A 20,625-nucleotide genomic window follows, 5' to 3' on the forward strand; every position below is an offset into this window, starting at 1 on the left:
TAAGTGAATTAACTCAGGAATGGAAAACCAAACATCCAACCTCAGCCTCCCGTGTTCAAGCAATTTTCCTGCCTCAGCCTCCTGAGTAGCTGGGACTACAGGCACATGCCACCATGCCCAGCTAATTTTTGTACTTTTAGTAGAGACAGGGTTTCACCATGTTGGCCAGGATGGTCTCGATCTCTTGACCTCATGATCCGCCCACCTCAGCCTCCCAAAATGCTGGGATTACAGGCATGAACCACTGTACCCAGCCATTTTGTTTTGTTTTGTTTTCACTTATAAGCAGGAGCTAAGCTCTGAGGACTCAGACATAAGAATGATATAATGGATTTTGGGGACTCAGGAGGAAGTGTGGGAGGGGAGTGAGGGATAAAAGACTACACACTGGGTACAGTGTACACTGCTCAGGTGATGGGTGCACCAAAATCTCAGAAATCACCACTAAAGAACTTTTCCATGCAATGAAACACAGCCTGCTCCCGCAAAACTATTGAAATATAAATAAATAAATAAATAAATAAATAACACTACACATCTATTAGAATGGCTAAAATCCAAAACTCCGACAACGCGGAAGTGCTGACAAGGATATGGACTAACAGGAACTTTCATTCATTCCTGGTGGGAATGCAAAATGGGAAAGTCACTTAGAATATAGTTTAGCAGTTTCTTACAAAGCTCAACACATTCTTACCAATGACCCATAAGTCATGCTCCTTGATTTACCTAAATGACTTGAAAACTTATGTCTAGATAACCCATACATGGATATTTGTAGAAGCTTTATTTGTACAGGTTCAGATTCTCATATCTGAAATGCTTGGGACCAAAAGTGTTTCAGATTTTGAATGTTTTCAGGTTTTGGAATATTTGTATATACATAATAAAATATCTTAGGGATGGGGCCCAAGTCTCAACATGACATTTCTTTATGTTTTATATATACCTTATATATACATGTTATATATATAGCCTGAAGGTAAGTGATAGAATATTTTTAATAATTTTGTGCATGAAACAAAGTTTGTATACATTAAGCCATCAGAAAGTGAATATATCACTATCTCAGCACTTATGTAGACAATCTGTGGCTGTTTGGCATCACCATCATTCCTGACTCTGAATTTATAGCTACCAATAAACAATCATTTTCTCATATTTATTCACATGTAAGTACTTAACAGTAAAAAAAAGACATATCATTAATATAGTAAAAAAATGTGTTCAGGATAACTAAGCAGCATAGTAGCATCATTAGGATACTTGTATCAGCTGTTAAACAACAGCAGGAACTAACAATGGCACGTGGGTTCAGGTGTGGAATTTTCCACTTGTGGCATTATGTTGGTGCTCAAAAAGTTTTGGATTTTGAAGCATTTTGGATTTCAGATTTTCTGACTACAGATGCTTAGCCCATAATTAACAAAACTTGGAAGTAACCAAGATGTCCTTCAATAGGTGAATAGTCGAACAAACTGTGGTATATCCCAACAGTGGAATTTATTCAGCACAAAGAAGAAATATGCGGTCTAGTTATGAAAAGAGACAGAAGAACTTTAAACGCATATTGTTATGTGAAAGAAGCCAATCTGAAAAGGTCAACATTCTGTATGATTCCAAGTATATAACATTCTGAAAAAGGCTTAGTAATACAAACTACCAGACTTATGAAAGATTGAACCATAGAAAGGCACAATACCTAGACAAAAGAAATAATCCAAGGCTGCCAAGAAAAGGGCCTGACATGTCCAAGTTGCAGGAAAGGATATTGGGAGAAGAATAAACTAGTTCTGATGAGTGATTATTTATGGGATAGGTGGGAACAGGGAGAAGTCAACAGTGACCTCAAGGTTCCCTATTGGTGGTACAGAAAAACAGGGGACATGTATCCCTCAGAACCAGGACAAGTTAGGAGAGGACAAGCAGTTCTTGATGGAAGGTGGTGAGTTAGGTTCATCCAGGCTGCATTTTAGTTTCCAAGTAGAAACATCCAGCGAATAATTTTGAATGTGTGACAGACACTCAGAAGAGAGATTGAGATACACAGTTGAAAGCCATCTGCTTTAAGCTGTTAGAAGACATAAGCACCAATGAGATCCAGAGGTATAGAGCAGAGAGAAAAGCAAAGGGCAGGGAACGGACCATCTCTGTGGCTGAATCTGCCTGAAGAGCTCAAGCTCCTAGATCACAGGTGGGCTGTAGAACAAAGTCACCAGGCATCCATCACTCCAAACTCTGCCTTTGAGATCCTCCTCCTCCAATGTAAATCTAAGGTAATTAATCAAATCAAACAAAAGCTTCCAGAGACTTGCTCTTCTTTTGTACTAACCATCTTTCCTCTCAAGTCTCCTCTCCAGGGTCTTAATTGCATATTTCATAAGCCTGTTTGGAACTTTTACTAGCTGTCACCTTCAGTGAATACCGGCCAAGTAAAGTCTTCAAGTGTGTGATATCTAACACACTGGATACTTAAAGCAGTTATTGAAATAGGGCCTGCAGATATGACAGCTTGTGCTAACAGCTCCAGAACTATTACAGGTGAACATTTCAAAGCTCTTCACAGGATTTTTTTTTAATTCCTGGATCGTTGACCTCATTAGCTCCTTGGCTCTTAGGCCCATGTGAGCTCAATTCCTTCCTGTCCATTGTCAGAGTCAACAATAGCCCTGTCCTCCCTGGTCCAATTGTGTCTCAAGTGCTGTCATGGATACATTCATCTACATAACCCTTAACATTTTAAGGACAATGGCTGTCCAAAATTGACCACTCAAAGAGAAGTATGGATTTTTTCTTGTTCTTTATAACTTTGATCATTTGTGGTCATTTTTTGAGCAAACGAGGCTTTTGGGTTTTTGTTTGGCAAGGGTTTTTGGCCTCTGCTTTCAGCAAAGGGATGAAGCAAGTCATTTTGTCCACATATTTCATTGCCCCAGGGCCAGGCTCACATCTATTGCAGGCAGGTCTTGGAACCAGCTGCCCATGCTTCCTGAGAGAAGGGCATAGGGAAAGGGGTGTTCAGAGGGATTGGAATCAGTCGTCTTTTCCTTACACTCAACACAGCATCTACATGGGTGCCTTAGTTCAACCTAGGCCCACAAGTTTGAACTTGAGAAACTCATTCCTGTGCACAGAAATAAACATCAGCTCCCAATGTACCCCTAGTGACACCCCTATCTCCAAGATACTTTTTGACAACTAAAAAGAGTCCTAACAGGAGACTTAAAAGGATCCTGTGAACTGTGATCTTTATTTTAAGTGACTCAGAGCCCTTTTCCACTTTTCAAACATTGACTCATTATCCAAGCACATTTAATACTTTCTTGTGTATAGAGCTGTGCTAGGCATTTTACAGAGCTAATTAAACAGACATGATGCCTAACCTCTAGGCGTTTATGATTTAAGGAAGACAGTGTCAGTGAGAACAGAGGAACCAATTCAGGACATAAGGGAAATGGAACAAATACCTTATGGCTATGCAGATAAACTATAAGAGCAAATGTGTTATTGGGTGTCTACTGGCAGCAACAGGACCATCCAGCTCACCTGGGGAATTCCAAAGCTCCTAAAGTAAGTTCATTGTGACTATTATTTATCTTTTTAATCCTGTACATTCATTGGTAGGAGCTAGTGATGCCCAACAAATGTGGATCACTGACAATATATTTCTGTCTTTCCATTCTGCAGACAGAACTTCACAGAAGTAGACAGACACCCCTGAAGCCAGGCCTCTGGCCCTTCCTTATCTCACCTTCCTCAGTCCAAGTTCTGTATATCTTTGCTTGCTCAGCTTTAGTCTAGTCTGATCATTCCAACTTGGGATTCATTCTTTCTTCCCTAGACTTCCTTCTCAGAACCATCTGCTCACCCGTAGAGGACAAATCCCAGGTTTACCCACCTTAATCTCAATAATGTACCTATTTCAGATAGTCAAGAGCTATGCACAGTAGCTAAAATCAATGGAAGGACCAGAGTTGCTAGGGTCACCATTTAATATCGAGGTCTCAAATTTCCCAAAGAAGTAAGAATCATATTAGAGTTTGAATAACACTGCAAAGTAGATTAGGAAAAAAACACAATAGACTTAGGGCCTGGCAAAGAGTTTTAAAATAGAGAATAAAGTTCTTGTTATGCCTTGTAGGAAAGCAGAGCTACATTTTTTATTAACAATGGTCAGTTTTGTTGTGAGGGCATTGGTTACTTTAAATTACTGGACAGAAGGCATATCTGAAATGGTTCTGGGAGTAACCCAGAAGGGCCAGGCAAACACCAAAGCTCTCAGACAGTAACAAAGCACCAGGAAGCCCTGTGGCCATCAGCTCAAAGTCTTCTGTGGCTGGTGGAATATGCCCACTGTAGAGTTGGCATGGTCCCTTCAGATTCAGCCCTATTGCTCTGTCCCAGTGTGGGAAATGGGCATCTATATGGAGCCCCCAGCCTTACCCTCTGAGTCATGCCATCTTCTCAGGTGCCGCTTCAGAGCAGAATGCAAGCCCCTGCTCTTTCTGGGTACTATGCCCTTCATCCCCCAGATTCTACTAACTCTCTGCTATCCTATTTTATTTTATTTTATTTTATTCTCCTTTTTTTTTTTTTTTTGATGGAGTTTCACTCTTGTTGCCCAGGCTAGAGTACAATGGCATGATCTTGGCTCACTGCAACCTCTGCCTCCTGGGTTCAAGCGATTATCCTGCCTCAGCCTCCCAAGTAGCTAGTAATACACACGCCCACCACAATGCCTGACTAATTTTTGTATTTTTAGTAGAGAGGGAGTTTCACTATGTTGGCCAGGCTAGTCTCGAACTCCTGACCTCAGGTGATCTGCCCACCTACAGCCTCTCAAAGGCCCAATCCTCTCTAAGCCATCGGCCTCCAACATACCTTGCATATCTCTTCAATGGGTTCAGGCTTTTCAAAAATCTGAAAGGTATGTGTCTGACAGGAAACTTTGGCTTTTAGCCCAGGAACATAAACCATCCTGAAATCAGTAGGCTAAAAAGCTCTGAATACTTGTTTGAAATGAGGAACGGGGAAAATGTAGGAAGCATTATGATGCTATAAGAAGTAGACTGTAGTGTACAGTCAAATTAGAACTCAGGATTAAGAAACTCACTCAAAACCTCACAACTACATGGAAACTGAACAACCTGCTTCTGAAGACTACTGGCTAGACAACAAAATTAAGGCAGAAATAAGTAAGTTATTTGAAACCAATGAGAACAAAGACACAATGCACCAGAATCTCTGGGACACAGCTAAAGCATTGTTTAGAGGGAAATTTATAGCACTAAATGCTCACAGGAGAAAGCAAGAAAGATCTAAAATCAACATCCTAACATCACAATTAAAAGAACTAGAGAAGCAAGAGCAAACAAATTCAAAAGCTAGCAGAAGACAAGAAATAATTAAGATCAGAGCAGAACTGAAGGAGATAGAGACATGAAAAACCCTTCAAAAAATCAGTGAATCCAGGAGCTGATTTTCTGAAAAGATTAACAAAATAGATAGACCGCTGGCCAGACTATTAAAGAAGAAAAGAGAGAAGAATCAATAGACACAATAAAAAATGATAAAGAAGAGATCACCACTGATCCCATAGAAATACAAACTACCATCAGAGAATACTACAAACACCTCATGCAAATAAAATAGAACATCTAGAAGAAATGGATAAATTCCTGGACACATACACCATCCCAAGACTAAACCAGGAAGAAGTTGAATCCCTGAATAGATCAATAACAAGTTCTGAAATTGAGGCAGTAATTAATAGCCTACCAACCAAAAAAATCCCAGAACCAGATGGATTCACAGCCGAATTCTACCAGAGGTACAAGGAGGAGCTGGTACCATTCCTTCTGAAACTATTTCAAATAATAAAAAAGAGGGACTCCTCCCTAACTCATTTTATGAAGTCAGCATCATCCTGATACCAACACTTGGCAGAGACACAACAAAAAAAGAAAATTTCAGGCCAATATCCCTGATGAACATCGCTGTAAAAATCCTCAATAAAATACTGGCAAACCGAATCCAGCAGCACATCAAAAAGCTTATCCACCATGATGATCAAGTTGGCTTCACCTTAGGATGCAGGGCTGGTTCAACATATGCAAATCAATAAATGTAATCCATCACATAAACAGAACCAACGACAAAAACCACATGATTATTTCAATTGATGCAGAAATGGCCTTTGATAAAATTCAAAACCCATTTACTCTAAAAACTCTCAATAAACTAGGTATCAATTGAACGTATCTCAAAATAATAAGAGCTATTTATGACAAACCCACAGCCACTATCATACTGAATGGGCAAAATCTGGAAGCATTCACTTTGAAAACCAGCAAAAGACAAGGATGCCTTCTCTCATCACTCCTATTCAACACAGTATTGGAAGTTCTGGCCAGGGCAATCAGGCAAGAGAAAGAAATGAAGGGTATCCAAATAGGAAGAGAGGAGGTCTAATTGTCTCTGTTTGCAGATGACATGATTGTATATTTAGAAAACCCCATCGTCTCAGCCCAAAACCTCCTTAAGCTGATCAGAAACTTCAGCAAAGTCTCAGGATACAAAATCATTGTGCAAAAATCGCAAGCATTTCTATACACCAATAATAGGCAAACAGAGAGCCAAATCATGAGTGAACTCCCATTCACAATTGCTACAAAGAGAATAAAATACCTAGGAATACAACTCACAAGGGATGTGAAGGACCTCTTCAAGGAGAACTACAAACCACTGCTCAAGGAAATAAGAGAGGACGCAAACAAATGGAAAAACATTCCATGCTCATGGTTAGGAAGAATCAATATTGTGAAAATGGCTATACTGCCCAAAGTAATTTGTAGATTCAACGCTATCCGCATCAAGCTACCATTGACTTTCTTCACAGATTTAGAAAAAATTACTTTACATTTTATGTGGAACCAAAAAAGATCCCATATAGTCAAGACAATCCTAAGCAAAAAGAACAAAGCAGGAGGCATCACACTACCTGACTTCAAACTATAGTACAAGTCTACAGTAACCAAAACAGCATGGTATTGGTACCAAAACAGATATATAGACCAATGGAGCAGAACAGAGGCCTCAGAAATAACACCACACATCTACAACCATCTGATCTTTGACAAACCTGACCAAAAAAATGGGGAAAAGATTCCCTATTTAATAAATGGTGTTGGGAAAACTGGCTAGCCATATACAGAAAACTGAAACTGGACCCCTTCCTTACACCTTATACAAAAATCAACTCAAGATGGATTAAAGACTTAAACATAAGACCTAAAACCATAAAAATCCTAGAAGAAGACCTAGGCAATACCAATCAGGACATAGGCATGGGCAAAGACTTCATGACTAAAACACCAAAAGCAATGGCAACAAAAGCCAAAATTGACAAATGGGATCTAATTAAACTAAAGACCTTCTGCATAGCAAAAGAAACTATCATCAGAGTGAACAGGCAACCTGCAGAATGGGAGAAAATTTTTGCAATCTGTCCATCTGACAAAGGACTAATATCCAGAATCTACAAGGAACTTAAACAAATTTACAAGAAAAAAACAACTCCATCAAAAAGTGGGTGAAGGATATGAACAGACACTTCTCAAAAGAAGACATTTATGGGGCCAACAAACATATGGAAAAAAAGCTCATCATCACTGGTCATTAGAGAAATGCAAATCAAAACCACAATGAGATACCATCTCACACCAGTTAGAATGGCAATCATTAAAAAGTGAGGAAACAACAGATGCTGGAGAGGATGTGGAGAAATAGGAATGCTTTTACACTCTTGGTGGGAGTGTAAATTAGTTCAACCATTGTGGAAGACAGTGTGGCAATTCCTCAAGGACCTAGAACCAGAAATACCATTTGGCCCAGCAATCCCATTATTGGATATATACCCAAAGGATTATAAACCATTCTACTATAAAGACATGTGCACACGTATGTTTATTGCAGCACTGTTCAAAATAGCAAAGACTTGGAACCACCCCAAATGCCCATCAATGATAGACTGGATAAAGAAAATGTGGCACATATATACCATGAAATACTATGCAGCCACTACAAAAAAGGATGAGTTCATGTCCTTTGTAGGGACATGGATGAAGGTGAAAACCATCATTCTCAGCAAACTAACACAGGAACAGAAAACCAAACACCACATGTTCTCATCCATAAGTGGGAGTTGAACAATGAGAACACAGGGACACAGGGAGGGGAGCATCACACACTGGGGCCTTTCCGGGGGTGGGGGCTAGGGGAGGGATAGCATTAGGAGACATACCTAACATAGATGACGGGTTGATGGGTACAGCAAACCACCATGGGCTGTGTATACCTTTGTAACAAGCATGCACATTCTGCCCTTGTATCCCAGAACTTAAAGTATAATAAAAAATTTTAAAAAGAAGAAGTAGACTGTGGGTATAATGGAGACACAAAGGGCAGGGGTCTAACTCTGTCAAAGGCAAACATGAAGCTCATTGACGGTTTCACAGAGAAATGATTCCAAGATGAGTCTTTAGCTATATAAAATTTATCTCACATTTTACCTTCCAGAATATATGCTTTATAAACTGGAGAAAACCTGCAGAAATCCTTTTTTTTTCTCCAAATTCAAAAATTGCACTCCATTTGATCTAGGAATGTAACCAAAAAAATCACATTATTTTACCATGTGGCAAATTTTCTAGTGATGACAATAATAGTAGTGACAATTACAATGAAAACACAGAATGGCATGAATTACTAAAAACTTTCTGACACCTCAGTACATATACTTTTTAGGCTTGCCTGGAGGAATTGTGGAGCTGAAGTTAGTCCTTATTTTCCACTAGCCTTACTACTCATGCCTAATTGTAATGTGCATAGAGAATGACATGAGTTTGAGTGATTGAGTGAAATCAGACACATTGAATTTCCCAGGTCTGGTAATTAATACCTTGTCAAGTACCAAGACAGTGGTGCACTCAAGAGGAAAAGCCCGAGAGTAATTATACAGTGGCCAGGTTAGGGCTCAGTAAGTGACACTGACTTATTGGCACTGAGTTTAAGACACTGCCTGTCAAGATCGATTTATAACAGAAATGACTCATCTACCCTTCTCATTCTAAGATCAAGTGTGTGTCCTCTGCTCAGGGGAGTCTAACTTTCTTTGGCAGACTGATAGAGTCAAAGTTTAATTAACATGATGATAAATCACATGGAAGCCATCGTGTATTACCAATTCTCAGATAACCCATTCCATGTCCTATGCTGTCTTTTGCCTAGTCCCTGTGCCTTTATAAAGGATTCAATACAAGGAGTATTTAGTAGAAATACTAAATTACAGTATTTATTTGGGGGAAGAAATCAAATACAAAAAAGCTTGTATCTTTTTAGAAAACAAAACATAGGAAAGAAGAAAAAAGGAAAGACGGAAGGAAGGAGGAGAGAGACTATGTTGAGCATCTTTAAGATACAACTAGGCTCTTTCTCTTACAGAGCTGTGTATATTTTTCAGAAATCTGCTTGATACAACCAAAAAGGCCACTAAGTAGAATCTTACTTGGATAGAATTATCCAGGCTGGGAGTACCTACAGCTGGACTAAAAAGGGTTTTTTTCAAAATGACTAGGGAATCTGTGGAGACTCCATCCCAATCTTAGACAAGAAATTGCAATCCAGCAAATGTTACAAAATTTAGAAAAAACAAAAGTTTATGTGGTCAATGTATGCATCCTTTTTCCACTGTGGTCCAGCTGGAAGACCTGAGATCAGTTATTTAACCTCTTTAAGTTTCAGTTTTCTCATCTCTAAAATAGGGAATTTAATGGCATTATGTATATAAAATCCTCACTACAGTTCTTGGCAAATATTAGATACTCAATAAAACCTCAGTTTTTATCACCATCATCACTAGAATGGAGGGACTTGACAGAAGAGAACAGGAGAACAAGAGAGAATCCATACTTGAAAGCTAAGAGCTATTATCTAAAACTTACCCAACTAGGAAGTCCAGTGGTTTAAAAACAAAAACATATCTTTTATTTTACTAAGACCAAATAGATTTATATCTCAAAAAATGTTAGGACAAATTGCATTTTTCAGAAACTTAATTATGCATTCTGATACTTCATAAATTCCATTAAACAAGGTGTTTATAATAGTTACTGGATGAAGTTAAATTTTATAATTTGGTATTTTCAAATATTATTTGTCACTTGATTTTACTGTGCTTTCTGTGTAGTGCCACTTTTTAAAAGGTAAACAAATTGATACTTTATATAACAAAGTTGAACTCATATAAAAACCTCAGTCTTCAAATGCAGGATGAGACTTAATTCAATTTTGGCCAGGTAGCATCTCATCAGTAAATCACTGCCTAGAATGTAATGCAGAAATAATGGCATAAGGCCCTGTCATTGACATAGATGTTTGAAGCAGTGTTTGAAGTCAATCAAGATCTCAGAAGCTTCGGTTAAAACAGTAATTTCCATGACTATGGCATTACTGAGGTTTTAAAACGTTTGTACAGGCTAAGGGATGGAAAATATTTATCAAAATTAGAGAACCCATACCAAGTTTGGGCACTGAAGATAGTCATCAAACAGTGGCAGCAATAAATATTCTCTTACTTCCTTATGTGGTCTCAAACTCCTGAAATGGGGATGGGAAAGTACTGAGTCTGTTAGGACTGCCCCTTCTTCTGCATAAAAACATAATTTTTAAAAAATCCCCACTCTGTCCATACCATCTCATGGGCCTCCATGTCTCCAACATTTGGGATGGGGGTGGTGATGGGAGAAACTCAGGAGGTCACTCTGTGTCTGTAAACCTTGGAAGTAGAGACTTTTGAATAAAACTCTTCAAAAGGGGATTTCAGGCCTGGCGTGGTGTCTCATGCCTGTAACCCCAGCACTTTGGGAGGCCAAGGCAGGCAGATCACCTGAGGTCAGTAGTTCGAGACCAGCCTGGCCAACATGGTGAAACCCTGTCTCTACTAAAAATACAAAAATCAGCCAGTTGTGGTGGCGGGCGCCTGTAATCCCAGCTACTCTGGAGGCTCAGGAAGGAGAAGTGCTTGAACCTGAGAGGTGGAGCTTGCAGTGAGCTGAGATTGCACCACTGCACTCCAGCCTGGGCAACAGAGCGAGACTCTGTCTCAGTTAAAAAAAAAATTGGGATTTCAAAAGTTGTGCTAGTTTAATATTTACAACTAGAATCTGGGGCACCATAAAGCTAATGATAAGTTCGATGTTGACATAGGATTCTCTAGGCAAAATGGAGGAAATAACTCCAGACAGTTTGGTTTACAATCAGCCAAGTCACTGTCATCACAGCCACTGTCCTCATAGCTGCCACCATCCTGTGGCTGGAAAGCATAACCCCAGGGGCTCAGTGCACATCCATGAAGGCTACATCCATCAGATCTCTCAGCTCAGGTGAGGAGGACCCTAGCCTCACAGGCAGAAAGGGCAATTGCATTTGATAATACTCCCCAAGGTAAGAACAGAGATAAATGTCTACTAAAGTGCATAATCTAAAGCCTGCCCAGTTCCAATAGTGAAGAGAAAGGTTTTTAAGGGTAACCTAATTTTAGTGTCTCACTTAATTCTCTCCCAGAAATGTCCCTGCTCATACCATGGGTCCCCGCATGGAATTTACACTGGCAAAGAAACCAGGGGCTCTGGATTCTGTCCCTGGTTCTTACTCTATACCATTTTATCTACACTTCAAGAAGTCACTTAACTAAGCTGTGGTTCAGTTTCCATTTATGTCATATGTGTATGATATCAATTCATTGACATTCATTAGAAAAAAGCATCCAGTTCAGACAATGAATTACTAAAATTAGCTCCCAAATTCCATCTTGGTTCCCAAACCCTCCATTTTATCTAAAATGACCTAATTAAAAGAAAATTGAGATAGTATTATGCTGTCCTATAATGCACTTTAAAATACTCAACATACATAGTGTGATATCATGTTTATATTACTTACAGTGAGCTTCAGTCAGGCACTAATCAAGAATGCACAAACCAGATGGTCTTCTGGCATTCCACCCAGGAAATCTGTTCCCCAAAGCAGCTACCGTAATAACTTGAATGATTCACATCTCGGCCAATAACCAACACTTTGCTATTAGCTTAATGAATACCAGCAATGGATTTTTATTGATTAAAAATAGTGACCTGGTGAGTAGCATGATAAATTTTAGAACCAGCTCTTACTGATTACATTGAAGGTATCTAGGTATGGGTTAGTTTAAGGCATTTTGGTGACACGCAACTCCTTATGAACAGGGTATAAAATCCAGTGAGATCTATGCTTTCACCTTCGAGGATGACACTCCACTAGCCGGTCCTGTGTTCAGCCATTGGTTTAGGAGGCTTTCTAATTGCCTGATACTGCCTATAAAAGGATGGATTCCTGCTGCTGGAGTATGGTTGTGTTTGTCCCCAATAAACTCTGCATGTAAGACAGGGGTTAGAATATGCCAAAGGACAGACAGAAGGGATTTCATTGGGATTACACAGCTGGTTGTATGTGCAATTTTATGCTTGCTTTCTAATTATATTTGTTTAAAAATATCTGTATGTGTAGCAGAATTTGATCTGAGACCTGCTGCTATAAATAAGTGATACTGCAGTTATGAGGAGGTGTTTACCCTTATCGATTTTAACTTTCTCCAGCAGCTTCCTTTATCTGCCAAAAAGAGCCAAAGAGTTTCTGTACGGCCAGTTGGCTTGTCACACACAGCTAGTAAGATTGGTGTAAGTAAAATTGCTTATTAAAAAAACTCCATTCTCATCAGGCTAACCCAGAATTTGATTTAATAACTGAGCATCTAACTATTCTTTGTATTAGAATATCAATTCAAATAAAAGCTTATCTTAGGTACCATTCAGGAGTGTGTTACACTTGCTGCTGCTTCTCCGCTTATCTGATTTTTGCTTTGGAAAAGACCCAGTAAACATTTATTTGAAAACTAAGTGCAAGGTGCTATGCTGGGCACTAACAAGGGTACAATGGGATATGACTCGAGGTTTGGGAGCTTCAGGAACTTTCATGAAATGATGAAGTAAGCTGGAAGTTAAACTGGACTAGAAGTCAGGCAATCCAGGCTCTAGTCTGGATTAGCCCACTAGTACTTCTTTGGGCAAGCCAGCCTGTCTGTCTGAGCTTCACCTCTTTGTGTGACAGCAAAGGGGAGGCCCCTCCAGTTTCTTCCATTTTACCCATCTATGATGCAATTAATCAAAGGCTGTGAACTTATTCCTGCTGTGAGCCAGGCATTTTACTAGTTCTTAGGATTACAAAGACAAAAAAGATACGGCCCCTCCCCTAAGCAGGTCATACGATGTGAGAAAAAGTAGAAATAATCACAATAATAGTATATTTTTATACTTTATATAATATTATGACCCCCATTTCATTGAGAAATATCCAAGGAGCTTAAACCAATTATGTTGTTTTTCCCCTCACAGCAGGTGGATGGCAAAAGTCAGAAGATCATCTAAGACTATAGGAGAGGGAAAACCCATCATAGTTGGGCTGAGTAATTTTGACTCAAGTTATAAAGTTGGATACTGATGTCACTCCCTGTTCATCAAGTATCATCTAAGGAATATAAAAAGACTTTGTTCAAGCACATATGCCCTGCTATTTTTCCTGGAATTTCTGTCATTAAAATCACTCTGAAGCAACATAACCATAAACCTTTGATAATTTTGCCTGAAAAGGATAATTACTCAAAAAGTCAATTTTACATCATGATACATAACCTTACCAAATACATGATAGGTAAGTTTTATTAACCTAAGAAAAGGATAAATGACATATTTTTAGCTCTTCTTCTCAAATTACCACCAACAAGATGTCCCAACGCATCCTCCAGGCGAACATTTTAAAATCCAAGTCATCATCTCCACCAAACCTTTCTACCCCAACCACCCACACCAACCTTCTCCACCCAATTTCTCCCTCACTACTAATGTTGCCATTTTTCTCTCAGTCAGTCATATAAGCTTAAAATCTTAAAGCTAACTTTGATCCCTTTTTTTGGTCTCCACTGCTCAAGATCTATGGACACACTCTAGCATATCTCTTTCTCTCTCTCTTTTAAAATTGTGATAAAATATGCATAACATAAAATTTATCATCTTAACCACTAGAAGTGTACAGTTCAATATTGTTAAGTATGTGCAACCAATCTCCAAAACTATTTTCATGTTGTGAAACTCTAGACCCTTTAAACAAACCCACATTTTGTCCTCACTCCAGCCTGTCAACCACCATTCTGTGTTCTGTCTCTATGCATTTGACCATTCTATAGGTACCTCATATCAATGAAAAACACAATATTTGCCTTTTTCTGACTGGCTTATTTTGCTTAGCTTAATGTCCTCAAGGTTCCTCCAAGTTGTAGCATGTGTTAGGGTTTCCTTCCTTTTTAAGGCTGAAAAAATATTTCACTGTGTGTATACACCACATTTTGTTTATCCATTTATCTATCAATGGACAGTTGGGTTGCTTCCACCGTTGGGCTATTGTGAATAATGCTGCTGTGAACATGGGAATACAAATATTTCTTAGAAACTCTCCTTTCAGTTCTTTTGGGTATATACCAAAAAGTAGAATTGCCAAATCATATAGTAACTCTATTTTTAATTTTCTGAGGGACACCATACTATTTTCCATAGTCTACCAAGCCCTTCCCTCATTCCTTTGCCCATGCCCTCTGCCTTCCCAGCCACATTAACTCCACCTGCTGAAACACTCTCACCTCTTAGAAACAATTTCACTTGGTACTGGCATTGCATAGTCAAAATGCTCCCTCCAAATTCGAATGTCTATCAGCCTATGATTCATCTTCATAGCTCTTATGCATCCATGTGTGTGTCCTCGGAAACATGCATGTGCAATGTCTTCTTTGCTACAGTGAAAAGCCTTAAAGGCAGGGAAGTGAACTATTTTATTTGCTGCTAAAACTCCAGCACTCTACATTGCTAGGCATACAATAAACAGGGAAGAATTGATTATCTTTAAATGTTGAAGGCTTCATATTTTCCTAAATATGACTTCTACTCTCACTTTTGAAATTACAAACTCTTAGAATTGAATCAAGTTTATAAATGATCCTTTCAGAGATTCTCTGAGAGCTCTTTATTTGAGGCTTTAATTTTCTAGTTTGACTGTCTGTAATGATCAGATCGAAGAGATAATGGCTAAATAGCTGCTTCTCTTGGGGCAATATAGAACCAGTCATCACTGGATCTCATATTGGACTTTCTGCAATTAGCTCTCTTTCCTTTAGTTACAATCATTGTCTTCCAAATGCTGTATGCTAAGAAATAAATAATGAATATCTAATATTGTAGGAGTCTCACAGTAACAGATTCGAGGAACAGATTCAGTAGGTCTAGTATTACTACGTCAGTGAGAAATTTTAAACTTGCCTCCTTTTTAATTGGTTTGTTTTATTATTGTTTTCCTTCTCTATTGGACAGATTATAATAAAAGAATCATGACTTTTGCCAAGGAGAGACGACATAAAAATAAGTTAAGACAGGAGAGAATTCTACATGCATGGTACAATTTTAAAATAAAATTATAATACATAATAAAACACAAAATGAGTTGCAGCTGTGGTCTGAAAATCTTAAATAGGTCATCGAAGAGAAAATTGACTAATAAACAATCTCCCACACACTAACAAATCAGTGTACATATGCAAATAAAATTAACTCATGCTATAAAAGGCTAAAAAGAAATCCATAAAACATGTTGTAAGCTGCCATTTTTCCAGAATCGTTGGAGGAGAGAGGCAAAGTGTGGTCAGGTCCTGTTGAGCCTGGGTTGGGGAGGATAAGATCACGAAGTGACGAAGAGGAAGGTGGGAGCAAAACCAGGAAGTGACAAAAGAGCATTGAACGCTTGGTTCTGAGAATTCTAAGTTTTTCTGGCTGCCTTGATACATCTTACCGAGCCAGAAGCAGCATCTTAAAGAGCCAAACCATGCTGCACATGCCTATCTTTTATCTCCTATTTGTAAGCTGAGGCCTGTGTATTAGATTCATGTTTGTACACACTAACAAAGAACTAGCACACCATAAAACAGTTAGTGCATGCTTAAGACATTTTTAAAGAGTGAAATACTATATCTTACAGTCTATGTTAAATTATTAACTAAGATTTTTCTGTGATCTATAACCAGGGTCTTCATATATTTCACTTTACCTGGAACGTCCCAGTTAACACTACAGTCCAAGCATAGTTCTCTCTTTCACTCTCGAAAGTGCTCAGGTTTGGAAGATAAATTTCATGATGAATCAATATAGTCATCTAGTTTATGGCAGTCTGAAAGTTGATTTCTAGAATTCTCTGTCGTCAACTTGTTTACTGGCCATTGTCTCTTCCTCATCAAAACAGAATAGATTATGCAAGTTAACACTGAAAAGACTATAACTCTGGATTCCAGATAAACAAATTTAGTTATGATTCTAACATTAGCAGTTTTTTATAGAAAAATCATTTTCTAAAGTCAAAGAATATTTAAAGCAACATAACATTTTATATAATTAATTTCTTCCCAATATGAATGTATAGCAGAAATGTTACTACCTTCAACCTTCTGGCATATCATTAAATATAGGGCAACAGCCATATTGAAAATGAATTCACTCCATATATGTGTTTATGTGTGTGTATACATATGTGTGTATTTGGGAGAATGGAAACATTTCTGATGCTCCCAGGAACATAAGAGACTTTGGGTTATGGTTGCCGTACTTGGCAATGACTTCATTGTTGGATTTGTATAAAAAGATAAATGAGGGGCAATTTTTATCTTTTGTAGAAAAATTTTTTAATTGCTTCAATGTATCTTACTATGGCTGCTTCTAGCATGTGCCATGTGGTTTGTAGGAATTAGGAAAAAGTCACCTCTTTGGATGGACCCTGTAGAAAAAGGAGTTTTCCTTTCTCCATGCTGGACCAGGGCTAGATCATAGGCTGGATTGAACCCCTTTTCACTGAGAGGGGTGGCCCTGATTGTAAAACTAATTTTTTCTACCTTACAAAATAGATACAGTCCCATAAAGACTGCCTGTGAAGGAAATCACCATATTTTACATCCTACTTTTTCACTAGAATTTTTCAAAGGTGTCCATCTAAGAGGGGGGAAAAAAGCACCCTTTATAATGCATGATAGTGGTAGAGGGAAGCAGGGGGATTCTATTTTAGTATGCAGAGAAGCTTTGGAAATCTCAAAGTTTAAAGAAACGTAACAAACACTTGATAAAAATCTTAAATCTACAATTCAAATAAGTAAAAATCTATGAATTAAAAATAGCTAGAATGCTTTTATTTTGAGGATTTTATTGCCAAAGACCAAAAGATTAAAAGAACAGATCAAACTGAGCTTAAAAGTCCCTGGTTTTTAATTAAACTTCTAAAATACTAGAACATGCAAACATGCTGTTCTCTTATATGAATATCAGATAGATAATCATCATGATGACGACAACGATGAATATTAAGAACAGGGCTAGAGAGGAACAAAAACACAAATACATGAGAGGGTGAAATTCAGAATGTGGTGAAAAGCAGCAGATAAAAGAGATACAGCACAGACTCTAGAATCCACACAATTGTCACAGCCATAATGGAGCTACCTATTCACCCAAAAAAAAAAAAAAAAATCTATGGCTGAGGAGGTCCCAAAATTCTGAAAGCAAGCCTTGGTAAAAGGCATCACAAATCATTTTTCTGATTTATGACCCATGTAGGAGTCCATTTCTGAGCATCCAATACCTGAGTAAGGAAACATACTGGTAGCTCTAAATTTTACCTCAAGCTCTAATTGCAATATAAAAATAAAACTACCAGACTGGCTTTTGTATAGATGTTGCAACTGGAATGGTGCTGCGTAGACAATATTTTTATATATTCTGAATTTATCTGTCTGTTCTTCATTTCTGCTATCACAATGGTGCCCAAATCTAAATAATAGAAATGTTTAAAGTGGTATTTTTTAAATCAAAATATCTGTAGTTTCCTAGAATAAGAGAAAAGTTTCCAATTTTGATGCAACATTTTTACTGACTGACAAACCAAACAATATCCACTGCACTGATCAGTTCAGAACTGAATCCAGAGAGTGCAATTCTTAAAAATTGCTGGTTGAACTGTAAAGAAATCACATCATTAATTGTTTCTCTCATCATGGGATTTTCTCCATCTGACTTTTCTATGTACAATCAACCTGAGATTTATTGACTTGACAGTATTTTAAATAGATTTGTTAAGAAAAATAAATAGGCAGGTTGCTTATACTAGTGCTTCCCAATCTCTTTCCATTAAAGACTCTTTTTACGTTTTAATATATCTTACAGTTGACATTTACACATTTTCCATTTCCTTTAGTGTCTCATCTCTGCATTCAAGTACTTTGTTTTGAGACCTTACAGTAAGTTTAAATATAGTTTCCTTTCTCTACCTTCATGTCTGCCATTATTCAAACAATCATTGTGCCCAAATCTATTGATACATGTGCTTTTTCCCCCAAAAAATACTTCAGCTCAAATCTTGAATCTTTAAGTTAAAACTAAGCTTCTACCCCCTCAGCCCCCACAAGGCCTCAGCACCCAGTTTGGGCCCTGGTTTGGTTCCTTGCAATGTTAAAGTCACACTACAGGTAGCTCGGACCCATTCTCTGTGAAATAATTCCTGTAGTGATTGAAAAGAGCACATCCTCAGAAACATTGGTACCAAAAATATATAGGAGGTCAAGGGTGCTTTTTAAAAGACCAAGAAAGAAAAGGAATAGCACAAAAATAAAATTAAGCACTAAAATATTTCATTTAGATATCCTCTAATCTCTATGAGGGGTCTTAGAGAATAGGGCAGATGAGTTAAAATTAAAGGAAAAGGAATAGGGGTGCATGCAAAATGTTGCTCTGCGCCTGGGATCTGTAAGTGTGGCCCATCACTCCTCCTACCAGGGACCAAAGGCATCCATGTTCTGTGCTCAGAGGAGCACAGTGGCACTTCAGCTAGCAGATCCTCTGAAGCAAAATACCTTCCTAGAAAGGGACATTGCTTATTAAAACAAACAAGCAAAAAAAGTAGCATTATTTAAGAGACATATGTTGGCTTGCCTCTTTTGTATCAGGATTCTCCTTATAATATGCCACTATGAGTGTCACAACCAAAATATCACTCACAGAGTACAGAGTCAATCTTTTAAATTTAATTTTCATTGAAAATAAAGTGTATGCATTCAGTTGATAACTAAACCAAAAGCTCCTTAAAGCAAGTGCCTATGTGTTAACGATTGCTTCCTTATATACCAGATAAGTTAATGAAGGCATGAATAACCTTTTTGAAACTAGAATGATGGATACATGCTGGCTGAAAGTGAAAACAAATAATAAAATAGCACCATTCGCAAAGCACATCTCTGTGGAACCACCAGGCTAAAGATTCAACACAAGAGCTCATAGTTTTCCCATATCTGCTGCCTCAAAAGCAAATGCTCAAATTACAAAAGCTCAATCCAAGGAATCCTTCTGACAAGCAGAAATATTACCTTTGTGCTCTCCAAGATCCTATTAAAGCTACCAGAAGCAGAACAGTAAGGAAACAGTAAAAAGTTTCTGCAATAATAATGTCAGTGATGTTGATAGAGCGTTAAGGCACTTATTAGGTGTCCCTTTGGAAGAACGGGAGAAGAGATTATTAAGAATAACAACCACCAAGGATGACCAGATTCATTGGCTCCTTGTGAGTGAAAGCCCCAGGCAGTTCCTGAGCCTATTAGAAGGTCTGAGACAGACAGGCCAACAGAGGATCAATTTGTATCCAGAAGCCAATAAGTAGACAATACCATAAATGTGTGGGTTAGGTTTGCCATTTTGCTGTTCTGGGGTTTCTCGGCAAATTTGGTTTATTAGTATGAGGATGAACACTCTTTAATGAAACCAAGGTTTATTGACAAACTGTGCACAACCCGTGAAAGCATCCCTGGGAGAAAAGGCCCATTTCCTCCCCTGAAGATCCCCACAGTTATGTGATGGTTTTGTTTATTTTTCTAACCAGAAATGCTCTTTTAATAAATAAAGTGTCACTTATTATCTCCAAAAGTCACATGTTTTACAAGCAATCTGTTCTGTCTCCTTTACTAGTCTCTTAATCGAATTCTCTTTCTGTGGAGACTTTGGTATTGAACTATATTGAAAACCGTTACATTTGTCTAAACATCATAGGTGATAAGATTAATTCCACTTCTAAAAGATTGCTTTGGACAGCCTAAGACATGAAACAGAACTAGAAGCATATTTAATGTCACTAACCTTAGAGACAGGGCATTCAATACAATTCATTAAGCATAATTGAAAAAGAAATCCTACAATGAAAACGTAACAAGAAACTTGTGTAAATTAACTTTTTGAAGTATATTCTTCCCTCAGTGCACATAGTCAGCTCTCATTAATTTTAATGGACATAACTTGCTCATATATCAGCTGAAGAATTTCACCTGCTTCTTGTAAAACTGGCTGCATAAAGAAAAAGGTGCCCACAAAGAAAAATGGACATTGTTGCTAAAGGTTGCCTAAACAATAA

The sequence above is a fragment of the Pan troglodytes genome, chromosome 5 (assembly GCF_028858775.2).
Source record: "Pan troglodytes isolate AG18354 chromosome 5, NHGRI_mPanTro3-v2.0_pri, whole genome shotgun sequence".
In the NCBI taxonomy this organism is placed as follows: domain Eukaryota; kingdom Metazoa; phylum Chordata; class Mammalia; order Primates; family Hominidae; genus Pan; species Pan troglodytes.